The following is a 12,903-nucleotide window of genomic DNA, read 5'->3' on the forward strand; positions in this document are numbered from 1 at the left end:
GACTTTGACTTAGATTTGAGCCTAAACAGGCCATAGTGACTCAAATCACCTGTAAATCACTTAATCCATGCTACTGACAAGATTAAGCCAGTAGATTACTAGTTTTGAGTCTTTCCTTCTTTTATTGCTTTAAAGTGCTTTTCAGCTCCTGAATAACGTTTTCAATGCAATTACATTGTTTGGCATTGTACTAGTTCACATTACATGACTTTGACTTAGATTTGAGCCTAAACAGGCCATAGTGACTCAAATCACCTGTAAATCACTTAAATCCATGCTACTGACAAGTATAAGACATTAGATTACTAGTTTTGAGTCTTTCCTTCTTTTATTGCTTTAAAGTGCTTTTCAGCTCCTGAATAACGTTTTCAATGCAATTACATTGTTTGGCATTGTACTAGTTCACATTACATGACTTTGAGTTAGATTTCAGCCTAAAACAGGCCACACTGATTCAAATCAACTGTAAATCACTTAAATCCATGCTACTGACAAGAATAAGACATTAGATTCCTAGTTGAGTCTTTCCTTCTTTTATTGCTTTAAAGTGCTTTTCAGCTACTGAAAAGCGTTTTCTATGAATTTACAATGTTTGGCATTGTACTAGTTCACATTAAATGACTTTGACTTATATTTCAGCCTAAACAGGCCAAACTGACTCAAATCACCTGTAAATCACTTAAATCCATGCTACTGACAAGTATAAGACATTAGATTACTAGTTTTGAGTCTTTCCTTCTTTTATTGCTTTAAAGTGCTTTTCAGCTACTGAAATGCGTTTTCTATGAATTTACAATGTTTGGCATTGTACTAGTTCACATTACATGACTTTGACTTAGATTTGAGCCTAAACAGGCCATACTGACTCAAATCAACTGTAAATCACTTAATCCATGCTACTGACAAGATTAAGACATTAGATTCCCAGTTCTGAGTCTTTCCTTCTTTTATTGCTTTAAAGTGCTTTTCAGCTACTGAAAAGCGTTTTCTATGAATTTACAATGTTTGGCATTGTACTAGGTCACATTACATGACTTTGACTTAGATTTGAGCCTAAAACAGGCCATAGTGACTCAAATCAACTGTAAATCACTTAAATCCATGCTACTGACAAGAATAAGACATTAGATTACTAGTTTTGAATCTTTCCTTCTTTTATTGCTTTAAAGTGCTTTTCAGCTACTGAAAAGCGTTTTCTATGAATTTACAATGTTTGGCATTGTTCTAGTTCACATTACATGACTTTGACTTAGATTTGAGCCTCAACAGGCCATACTGACTCAAATCAACTGTAAATCACTTAATCCATGCTACTGACAAGATTAAGACATTAGATTCCCAGTTCTGAGTCTTTCCTTCTTTTATTGCTTTAAAGTGGTTTTCAGCTCCTGAATAACGTTTTCAATGCAATTACATTGTTTGGCATTGTACTAGGTCACATTACATGATTTACTTCAGCCTAAAACAGGCCACACTGACTCAGATCACCTGTAAATCACTTAATTGATGCTATTGATAAGAGTAAGCCATTAGATTCCTAGTTTTGAGACTTTCATTCTTTTATTGCTTTAAAGTGCTTTTCAGCTCCTGAATAACGTTTTCAATGCAATTACATTGTTTGGCATTGTACTAGTTCACATTACATGACTTTGAGTTAGATTTCAGCCTAAAACAGGCCACACTGATTCAAATCAACTGTAAATCACTTAAATCCATGCTACTGACAAGAATAAGACATTAGATTCCTAGTTTTGAGTCTTTCCTTCTTTTATTGCTTTAAAGTGCTTTTCAGCTACTGAAATGCGTTTTCTATGAATTTACAATGTTTGGCATTGTACTAGGTCACATTACATGACTTTGACTTATATTTCAGCCTAAACAGGCCAAACTGACTCAAATCACCTGCAAATCACTTAAATCCATGCTACTGACAAGTATAAGACATTGGATTACTAGTTTTGAGTCTTTCCTTCTTTTATTGCTTTAAAGTGCTTTTCAGCTCCTGAATAACGTTTTCAATGCAATTACATTGTTTGGCATTGTACTAGTTCACATTACATGACTTTGACTTAGATTTGAGCCTAAACAGGCCATACTGACTCAAATCAACTGTAAATCACTTAAATCCATGCTACTGACAAGAATAAGACATTAGATTACTAGTTTTGAGTCTTTCCTTCTTTTATTGCTTTAAAGTGCTTTTCAGCTCCTGAATAACGTTTTCAATGCAATTACATTGTTTGGCATTGTACTAGTTCACATTACATGACTTTGACTTAGATTTGAGCCTAAACAGGCCATACTGACTCAAATCAACTGTAAATCACTTAATCCATGCTACTGACAAGATTAAGACATTAGATTCCCAGTTCTGAGTCTTTCCTTCTTTTATTGCTTTAAAGTGCTTTTCAGCTACTGAAAAGCGTTTTCTATGAATTTACAATGTTTGGCATTGTACTAGTTCACATTACATGACTTTGACTTAGATTTGAGCCTAAACAGGCCATAGTGACTCAAATCAACTGTAAATCACTTAAATCCATGCTACTGACAAGAATAAGACAATAGATTACCATTTTTGAGTCTTTCCTTCTTTTATTGGTTTAAAGTGCTTTTCAGCTACTGAAAAGCGTTTTCTATGAATTTACAATGTTTGGCATTGTACTAGTTCACATTACATGACTTTGACTTAGATTTGAGCCTAAACAGGCCATACTGACTCAAATCAACTGTAAATCACTTAATCCATGCTACTGACAAGATTAAGACATTAGATTCCCAGTTCTGAGTCTTTCCTTCTTTTATTGCTTTAAAGTGCTTTTCAGCTACTGAAAAGCGTTTTCTATGAATTTACAATGTTTGGCATTGTACTAGGTCACATTACATGACTTTGACTTAGATATGAGCCTAAAACAGGCCATAGTGACTCAAATCAACTGTAAATCACTTAAATCCATGCTACTGACAAGAATAAGACATTAGATTACTAGTTTTGAATCTTTCCTTCTTTTATTGCTTTAAAGTGCTTTTCAGCTACTGAAAAGCGTTTTCTATGAATTTACAATGTTTGGCATTGTTCTAGTTCACATTACATGACTTTGACTTAGATTTGAGCCTCAACAGGCCATACTGACTCAAATCAACTGTAAATCACTTAATCCATGCTACTGACAAGATTAAGACATTAGATTCCCAGTTCTGAGTCTTTCCTTCTTTTATTGCTTTAAAGTGGTTTTCAGCTCCTGAATAACGTTTTCAATGCAATTACATTGTTTGGCATTGTACTAGGTCACATTACATGATTTGCTTCAGCCTAAAACAGGCCACACTGACTCAGATCACCTGTAAATCACTTAATTGATGCTATTGATAAGAGTAAGCCATTAGATTCCTAGTTTTGAGACTTTCATTCTTTTATTGCTTTAAAGTGCTTTTCAGCTCCTGAATAACGTTTTCAATGCAATTACATTGTTTGGCATTGTACTAGTTCACATTACATGACTTTGAGTTAGATTTCAGACTAAAACAGGCCACACTGACTCAAATCACCTGTAAATCACTTAAATCCATGCTACTGACAAGAATAAGACATTAGATTCCTAGTTTTGAGTCTTTCCTTCTTTTATTGCTTTAAAGTGCTTTTCAGCTACTGAAAAGCGTTTTCTATGAATTTACAATGTTTGGCATTGTACTAGTTCACATTACATGACTTTGACTTATATTTCAGCCTAAACAGGCCAAACTGACTCAAATCACCTGTAAATCACTTGAATCCATGCTACTGACAAGTATAAGACATTAGATTACTAGTTTTGAGTCTTTCCTTCTTTTATTGGTTTAAAGTGCTTTTCAGCTACTGAAAAGCGTTTTCTATGAATTTACAATGTTTGGCATTGTACTAGTTCACATTACATGACTTTGACTTAGATTTGAGCCTAAACAGGCCATACTGACTCAAATCAACTGTAAATCACTTAATCCATGCTACTGACAAGATTAAGACATTAGATTCCCAGTTCTGAGTCTTTCCTTCTTTTATTGCTTTAAAGTGCTTTTCAGCTACTGAAAAGCGTTTTCTATGAATTTACAATGTTTGGCATTGTACTAGGTCACATTACATGACTTTGACTTAGATTTGAGCCTAAAACAGGCCATAGTGACTCAAATCAACTGTAAATCACTTAAATCCATGCTACTGACAAGAATAAGACATTAGATTACTAGTTTTGAATCTTTCCTTCTTTTATTGCTTTAAAGTGCTTTTCAGCTACTGAAAAGCGTTTTCTATGAATTTACAATGTTTGGCATTGTTCTAGTTCACATTACATGACTTTGACTTAGATTTGAGCCTCAACAGGCCATACTGACTCAAATCAACTGTAAATCACTTAATCCATGCTACTGACAAGATTAAGACATTAGATTCCCAGTTCTGAGTCTTTCCTTCTTTTATTGCTTTAAAGTGGTTTTCAGCTCCTGAATAACGTTTTCAATGCAATTACATTGTTTGGCATTGTACTAGGTCACATTACATGATTTACTTCAGCCTAAAACAGGCCACACTGACTCAGATCACCTGTAAATCACTTAATTGATGCTATTGATAAGAGTAAGCCATTAGATTCCTAGTTTTGAGACTTTCATTCTTTTATTGCTTTAAAGTGCTTTTCAGCTCCTGAATAACGTTTTCAATGCAATTACATTGTTTGGCATTGTACTAGTTCACATTACATGACTTTGAGTTAGATTTCAGCCTAAAACAGGCCACACTGATTCAAATCAACTGTAAATCACTTAAATCCATGCTACTGACAAGAATAAGACATTAGATTCCTAGTTTTGAGTCTTTCCTTCTTTTATTGCTTTAAAGTGCTTTTCAGCTACTGAAATGCGTTTTCTATGAATTTACAATGTTTGGCATTGTACTAGGTCACATTACATGACTTTGACTTAGATTTCAGCCTAAACAGGCCAAACTGACTCAAATCACCTGCAAATCACTTAAATCCATGCTACTGACAAGTATAAGACATTGGATTACTAGTTTTGAGTCTTTCCTTCTTTTATTGCTTTAAAGTGCTTTTCAGCTCCTGAATAACGTTTTCAATGCAATTACATTGTTTGGCATTGTACTAGTTCACATTACATGACTTTGACTTAGATTTGAGCCTAAACAGGCCATACTGACTCAAATCAACTGTAAATCACTTAAATCCATGCTACTGACAAGAATAAGACATTAGATTACTAGTTTTGAGTCTTTCCTTCTTTTATTGCTTTAAAGTGCTTTTCAGCTCCTGAATAACGTTTTCAATGCAATTACATTGTTTGGCATTGTACTAGTTCACATTACATGACTTTGACTTAGATTTGAGCCTAAACAGGCCATACTGACTCAAATCAACTGTAAATCACTTAATCCATGCTACTGACAAGATTAAGACATTAGATTCCCAGTTCTGAGTCTTTCCTTCTTTTATTGCTTTAAAGTGCTTTTCAGCTACTGAAAAGCGTTTTCTATGAATTTACAATGTTTGGCATTGTACTAGTTCACATTACATGACTTTGACTTAGATTTGAGCCTAAACAGGCCATAGTGACTCAAATCAACTGTAAATCACTTAAATCCATGCTACTGACAAGAATAAGACAATAGATTACCATTTTTGAGTCTTTCCTTCTTTTATTGGTTTAAAGTGCTTTTCAGCTACTGAAAAGCGTTTTCTATGAATTTACAATGTTTGGCATTGTACTAGTTCACATTACATGACTTTGACTTAGATTTGAGCCTAAACAGGCCATACTGACTCAAATCAACTGTAAATCACTTAATCCATGCTACTGACAAGATTAAGACATTAGATTCCCAGTTCTGAGTCTTTCCTTCTTTTATTGCTTTAAAGTGCTTTTCAGCTACTGAAAAGCGTTTTCTATGAATTTACAATGTTTGGCATTGTACTAGGTCACATTACATGACTTTGACCTAGATTTGAGCCTAAAACAGGCCATAGTGACTCAAATCAACTGTAAATCACTTAAATCCATGCTACTGACAAGAATAAGACATTAGATTACTAGTTTTGAATCTTTCCTTCTTTTATTGCTTTAAAGTGCTTTTCAGCTACTGAAAAGCGTTTTCTATGAATTTACAATGTTTGGCATTGTACTAGTTCACATTACATGACTTTGACTTAGATTTGAGCCTAAACAGGCCATACTGACTCAAATCAACTGTAAATCACTTAATCCATGCTACTGACAAGATTAAGACATTAGATTCCCAGTTCTGAGTCTTTCCTTCTTTTATTGCTTTAAAGTGCTTTTCAGCTACTGAAAAGCGTTTTCTATGAATTTACAATGTTTGGCATTGTACTAGGTCACATTACATGACTTTGACCTAGATTTGAGCCTAAAACAGGCCATAGTGACTCAAATCAACTGTAAATCACTTAAATCCATGCTACTGACAAGAATAAGACATTAGATTACTAGTTTTGAATCTTTCCTTCTTTTATTGCTTTAAAGTGCTTTTCAGCTACTGAAAAGCGTTTTCTATGAATTTACAATGTTTGGCATTGTACTAGTTCACATTACATGACTTTGACTTAGATTCAAGCCTAAACAGGCCACACTGACTCGAATCAACTGTAAATCACTTAATCCATGCTACTGACAAGATTAAGCCATTAGATTCCTAGTTTTGAGACTTTCCTTCTTTTATTACTTTAAAGTGCTTTTCAGCTACTGAAAAGCGTTTTCTATGAATTGACCATGTTTGGCAATGTACTAGTTCACATTACATGAATTTGACTTAGATTTCAGCCTAAAACAGGCCACACTGACTTAAATAACCTGTAAATAACCTAATACATGCTACTGACAAGATGTAGCCATTTGATTCTTAGTTTTGAGACTTTCCTTCTTTTATTGCTTTAAAGTGCTTTTCAGCTCCTGAAGAGACTTACATTCTTTTAAAGTGCTTTTCAGCTCCTGAAAAGCGTTTTCAATGCATTTACAATGTTTGGCATTGTACTAGTTCACATTACATGACTTTGACTTAGATCTCATCCTAAAACAGGCCACACTGACTCAAATCACCTGTAAATCACTTAATCCATGCTACTGACAAGATTAAGCCATTAGATTCTGAGTTTTGAGACTTTCCTTCTTTTAAAGTGCTTTTCAGCTCCTGAAGAGACTTTCATTTTTTTAAAGTGCTTTTCAGCTCCTGAAAAGCGTTTTCAATGCATTTACAATGTTTGGCATTGTACTAGTTCACAATACATGACTTTGAATTAGATTTGAGCCTAAACAGGCCATAGTGACTCAAATCAACTGTAAATCACTTAAATCCATGCTACTGACAAGAATAAGACATTAGATTCCTAGTTTTGAGTCTTTCCTTCTTTTATTGCTTTAAGTGGTTTTCAGCTCCTGAATAGCGTTTTCAATGCATTTACAATGTTTGGCATTGTACTAGTTCACATTACATGACTTTGACTTAGATTTGAGCCTAAACAGGCCATAGTGACTCAAATCACCTGTAAATCACTTAAATCCATGCTACTGACAAGTATAAGACATTAGATTACTAGTTTTGAGTCTTTCCTTCTTTTATTGCTTTAAAGTGCTTTTCAGCTCCTGAATAACGTTTTCAATGCAATTACATTGTTTGGCATTGTACTAGTTCACATTACATGACTTTGAGTTAGATTTCAGCCTAAAACAGGCCACACTGATTCAAATCAACTGTAAATCACTTAAATCCATGCTACTGACAAGAATAAGACATTAGATTCCTAGTTGAGTCTTTCCTTCTTTTATTGCTTTAAAGTGCTTTTCAGCTACTGAAAAGCGTTTTCTATGAATTTACAATGTTTGGCATTGTACTAGTTCACATTAAATGACTTTGACTTATATTTCAGCCTAAACAGGCCAAACTGACTCAAATCACCTGTAAATCACTTAAATCCATGCTACTGACAAGTATAAGACATTAGATTACTAGTTTTGAGTCTTTCCTTCTTTTATTGCTTTAAAGTGCTTTTCAGCTACTGAAATGCGTTTTCTATGAATTTACAATGTTTGGCATTGTACTAGTTCACATTACATGACTTTGACTTAGATTTGAGCCTAAACAGGCCATACTGACTCAAATCAACTGTAAATCACTTAATCCATGCTACTGACAAGATTAAGACATTAGATTCCCAGTTCTGAGTCTTTCCTTCTTTTATTGCTTTAAAGTGCTTTTCAGCTACTGAAAAGCGTTTTCTATGAATTGACCATGTTTGGCATTGTACTAGTTCACATTACATGACTTTGACTTCAGCCTAAAAAAGGCCACACTGACTCAAATCACCTTTAATCACTTAATCCATGCTACTGACAAGATTAAGCCATGAGATTCCGAGTTTGAGACTTTCATTCTTTTATTGCTTTAAAGTGCTTTTCAGCTACTTAAAAGCGTTTTCTATGAATTTACAATGTTTGGCATTGTACTAGTTCACATTACATGACTTTGACTTAGATTCAAGCCTAAACAGGCCACACTGACTCGAATCAACTGTAAATCACTTAATCCATGCTACTGACAAGATTAAGCCATTAGATTCCTAGTTTTGAGACTTTCCTTCTTTTATTACTTTAAAGTGCTTTTCAGCTACTGAAAAGCGTTTTCTATGAATTGACCATGTTTGGCAATGTACTAGTTCACATTACATGAATTTGACTTAGATTTCAGCCTAAAACAGGCCACACTGACTTAAATAACCTGTAAATAACCTAATACATGCTACTGACAAGATGTAGCCATTTGATTCTTAGTTTTGAGACTTTCCTTCTTTTATTGCTTTAAAGTGCTTTTCAGCTCCTGAAGAGACTTACATTCTTTTAAAGTGCTTTTCAGCTCCTGAAAAGCGTTTTCAATGCATTTACAATGTTTGGCATTGTACTAGTTCACATTACATGACTTTGACTTAGATCTCATCCTAAAACAGGCCACACTGACTCAAATCACCTGTAAATCACTTAATCCATGCTACTGACAAGATTAAGCCATTAGATTCTGAGTTTTGAGACTTTCCTTCTTTTAAAGTGCTTTTCAGCTCCTGAAGAGACTTTCATTTTTTTAAAGTGCTTTTCAGCTCCTGAAAAGCGTTTTCAATGCATTTACAATGTTTGGCATTGTACTAGTTCACAATACATGACTTTGAATTAGATTTGAGCCTAAACAGGCCATAGTGACTCAAATCAACTGTAAATCACTTAAATCCATGCTACTGACAAGAATAAGACATTAGATTCCTAGTTTTGAGTCTTTCCTTCTTTTATTGCTTTAAGTGGTTTTCAGCTCCTGAATAGCGTTTTCAATGCATTTACAATGTTTGGCATTGTACTAGTTCACATTACATGACTTTGACTTAGATTTGAGCCTAAACAGGCCATAGTGACTCAAATCACCTGTAAATCACTTAATCCATGCTACTGACAAGATTAAGCCAGTAGATTACTAGTTTTGAGTCTTTCCTTCTTTTATTGCTTTAAAGTGCTTTTCAGCTCCTGAATAACGTTTTCAATGCAATTACATTGTTTGGCATTGTACTAGTTCACATTACATGACTTTGACTTAGATTTGAGCCTAAACAGGCCATAGTGACTCAAATCACCTGTAAATCACTTAAATCCATGCTACTGACAAGTATAAGACATTAGATTACTAGTTTTGAGTCTTTCCTTCTTTTATTGCTTTAAAGTGCTTTTCAGCTCCTGAATAACGTTTTCAATGCAATTACATTGTTTGGCATTGTACTAGTTCACATTACATGACTTTGAGTTAGATTTCAGCCTAAAACAGGCCACACTGATTCAAATCAACTGTAAATCACTTAAATCCATGCTACTGACAAGAATAAGACATTAGATTCCTAGTTGAGTCTTTCCTTCTTTTATTGCTTTAAAGTGCTTTTCAGCTACTGAAAAGCGTTTTCTATGAATTTACAATGTTTGGCATTGTACTAGTTCACATTAAATGACTTTGACTTATATTTCAGCCTAAACAGGCCAAACTGACTCAAATCACCTGTAAATCACTTAAATCCATGCTACTGACAAGTATAAGACATTAGATTACTAGTTTTGAGTCTTTCCTTCTTGTATTGCTTTAAAGTGCTTTTCAGCTACTGAAATGCGTTTTCTATGAATTTACAATGTTTGGCATTGTACTAGTTCACATTACATGACTTTGACTTAGATTTGAGCCTAAACAGGCCATACTGACTCAAATCAACTGTAAATCACTTAATCCATGCTACTGACAAGATTAAGACATTAGATTCCCAGTTCTGAGTCTTTCCTTCTTTTATTGCTTTAAAGTGCTTTTCAGCTACTGAAAAGCGTTTTCTATGAATTTACAATGTTTGGCATTGTACTAGGTCACATTACATGACTTTGATTTATATTTCAGCCTAAACAGGCCAAACTGACTCAAATCACCTGTAAATCACTTAAATCCATGCTACTGACAAGTATAAGACATTAGATTACTAGTTTTGAGTCTTTCCTTCTTTTATTGCTTTAAAGTGCTTTTCAGCTACTGAAAAGCGTTTTCTATGAATTTACAATGTTTGGCATTGTACTAGTTCACATTACATGACTTTGACTTAGATTTGAGCCTAAACAGGCCATAGTGACTCAAATCACCTGTAAATCACTTAATTCATGCTACTGACAAGATTAAGCCATTAGATTCCTAGTTTTGAGACTTTCATTCTTTTATTGCTTTAAAGTGCTTTTCAGCTCCTGAATAACGTTTTCAATGCAATTACATTGTTTGGCATTGTACTAGTTCACATTACATGACTTTGAGTTAGATTTCAGCCTAAAACAGGCCACACTGACTCAAATCACCTGTAAATCACTTAAATCCATGCTACTGACAAGAATAAGACATTAGATTCCTAGTTTTGAGTCTTTCCTTCTTTTATTGCTTTAAAGTGCTTTTCAGCTCCTGAATAACGTTTTCAATGCAATTACATTGTTTGGCATTGTACTAGTTCACATTACATGACTTTGAGTTAGATTTCAGCCTAAAACAGGCCACACTGACTCAAATCACCTGTAAATCACTTAAATCCATGCTACTGACAAGAATAAGACATTAGATTCCTAGTTTTGAGTCTTTCCTTCTTTTATTGCTTTAAAGTGCTTTTCAGCTACTGAAAAGCGTTTTCTATGAATTTACAATGTTTGGCATTGTACTAGTTCACATTACATGACTTTGACTTATATTTCAGCCTAAACAGGCCAAACTGACTCAAATCACCTGTAAATCACTTGAATCCATGCTACTGACAAGTATAAGACATTAGATTACTAGTTTTGAGTCTTTCCTTCTTTTATTGGTTTAAAGTGCTTTTCAGCTACTGAAAAGCGTTTTCTATGAATTTACAATGTTTGGCATTGTACTAGTTCACATTACATGACTTTGACTTAGATTTGAGCCTAAACAGGCCATACTGACTCAAATCAACTCTAAATCACTTAATCCATGCTACTGACAAGATTAAGACATTAGATTCCCAGTTCTGAGTCTTTCCTTCTTTTATTGCTTTAAAGTGCTTTTCAGCTACTGAAAAGCGTTTTCTATGAATTTACAATGTTTGGCATTGTACTAGGTCACATTACATGACTTTGACTTAGATTTGAGCCTAAAACAGGCCATAGTGACTCAAATCAACTGTAAATCACTTAAATCCATGCTACTGACAAGAATAAGACATTAGATTACTAGTTTTGAATCTTTCCTTCTTTTATTGCTTTAAAGTGCTTTTCAGCTACTGAAAAGCGTTTTCTATGAATTTACAATGTTTGGCATTGTTCTAGTTCACATTACATGACTTTGACTTAGATTTGAGCCTCAACAGGCCATACTGACTCAAATCAACTGTAAATCACTTAATCCATGCTACTGACAAGATTAAGACATTAGATTCCCAGTTCTGAGTCTTTCCTTCTTTTATTGCTTTAAAGTGGTTTTCAGCTCCTGAATAACGTTTTCAATGCAATTACATTGTTTGGCATTGTACTAGGTCACATTACATGATTTACTTCAGCCTAAAACAGGCCACACTGACTCAGATCACCTGTAAATCACTTAATTGATGCTATTGATAAGAGTAAGCCATTAGATTCCTAGTTTTGAGACTTTCATTCTTTTATTGCTTTAAAGTGCTTTTCAGCTCCTGAATAACGTTTTCAATGCAATTACATTGTTTGGCATTGTACTAGTTCACATTACATGACTTTGAGTTAGATTTCAGCCTAAAACAGGCCACACTGACTCAAATCACCTGTAAATCACTTAATCCATGCTACTGACAAGATTAAGCCATTAGATTCTGAGTTTTGAGACTTTCCTTCTTTTAAAGTGCTTTTCAGCTCCTGAAGAGACTTTCATTTTTTTAAAGTGCTTTTCAGCTCCTGAAAAGCGTTTTCAATGCATTTACAATGTTTGGCATTGTACTAGTTCACAATACATGACTTTGAATTAGATTTGAGCCTAAACAGGCCATAGTGACTCAAATCAACTGTAAATCACTTAAATCCATGCTACTGACAAGAATAAGACATTAGATTCCTAGTTTTGAGTCTTTCCTTCTTTTATTGCTTTAAGTGGTTTTCAGCTCCTGAATAGCGTTTTCAATGCATTTACAATGTTTGGCATTGTACTAGTTCACATTACATGACTTTGACTTAGATTTGAGCCTAAACAGGCCATAGTGACTCAAATCACCTGTAAATCACTTAAATCCATGCTACTGACAAGTATAAGACATTAGATTACTAGTTTTGAGTCTTTCCTTCTTTTATTGCTTTAAAGTGCTTTTCAGCTCCTGAATAACG

Source organism: Osmerus mordax, chromosome 1 (assembly GCF_038355195.1).
Source record: "Osmerus mordax isolate fOsmMor3 chromosome 1, fOsmMor3.pri, whole genome shotgun sequence".
NCBI lineage: Eukaryota > Metazoa > Chordata > Actinopteri > Osmeriformes > Osmeridae > Osmerus > Osmerus mordax.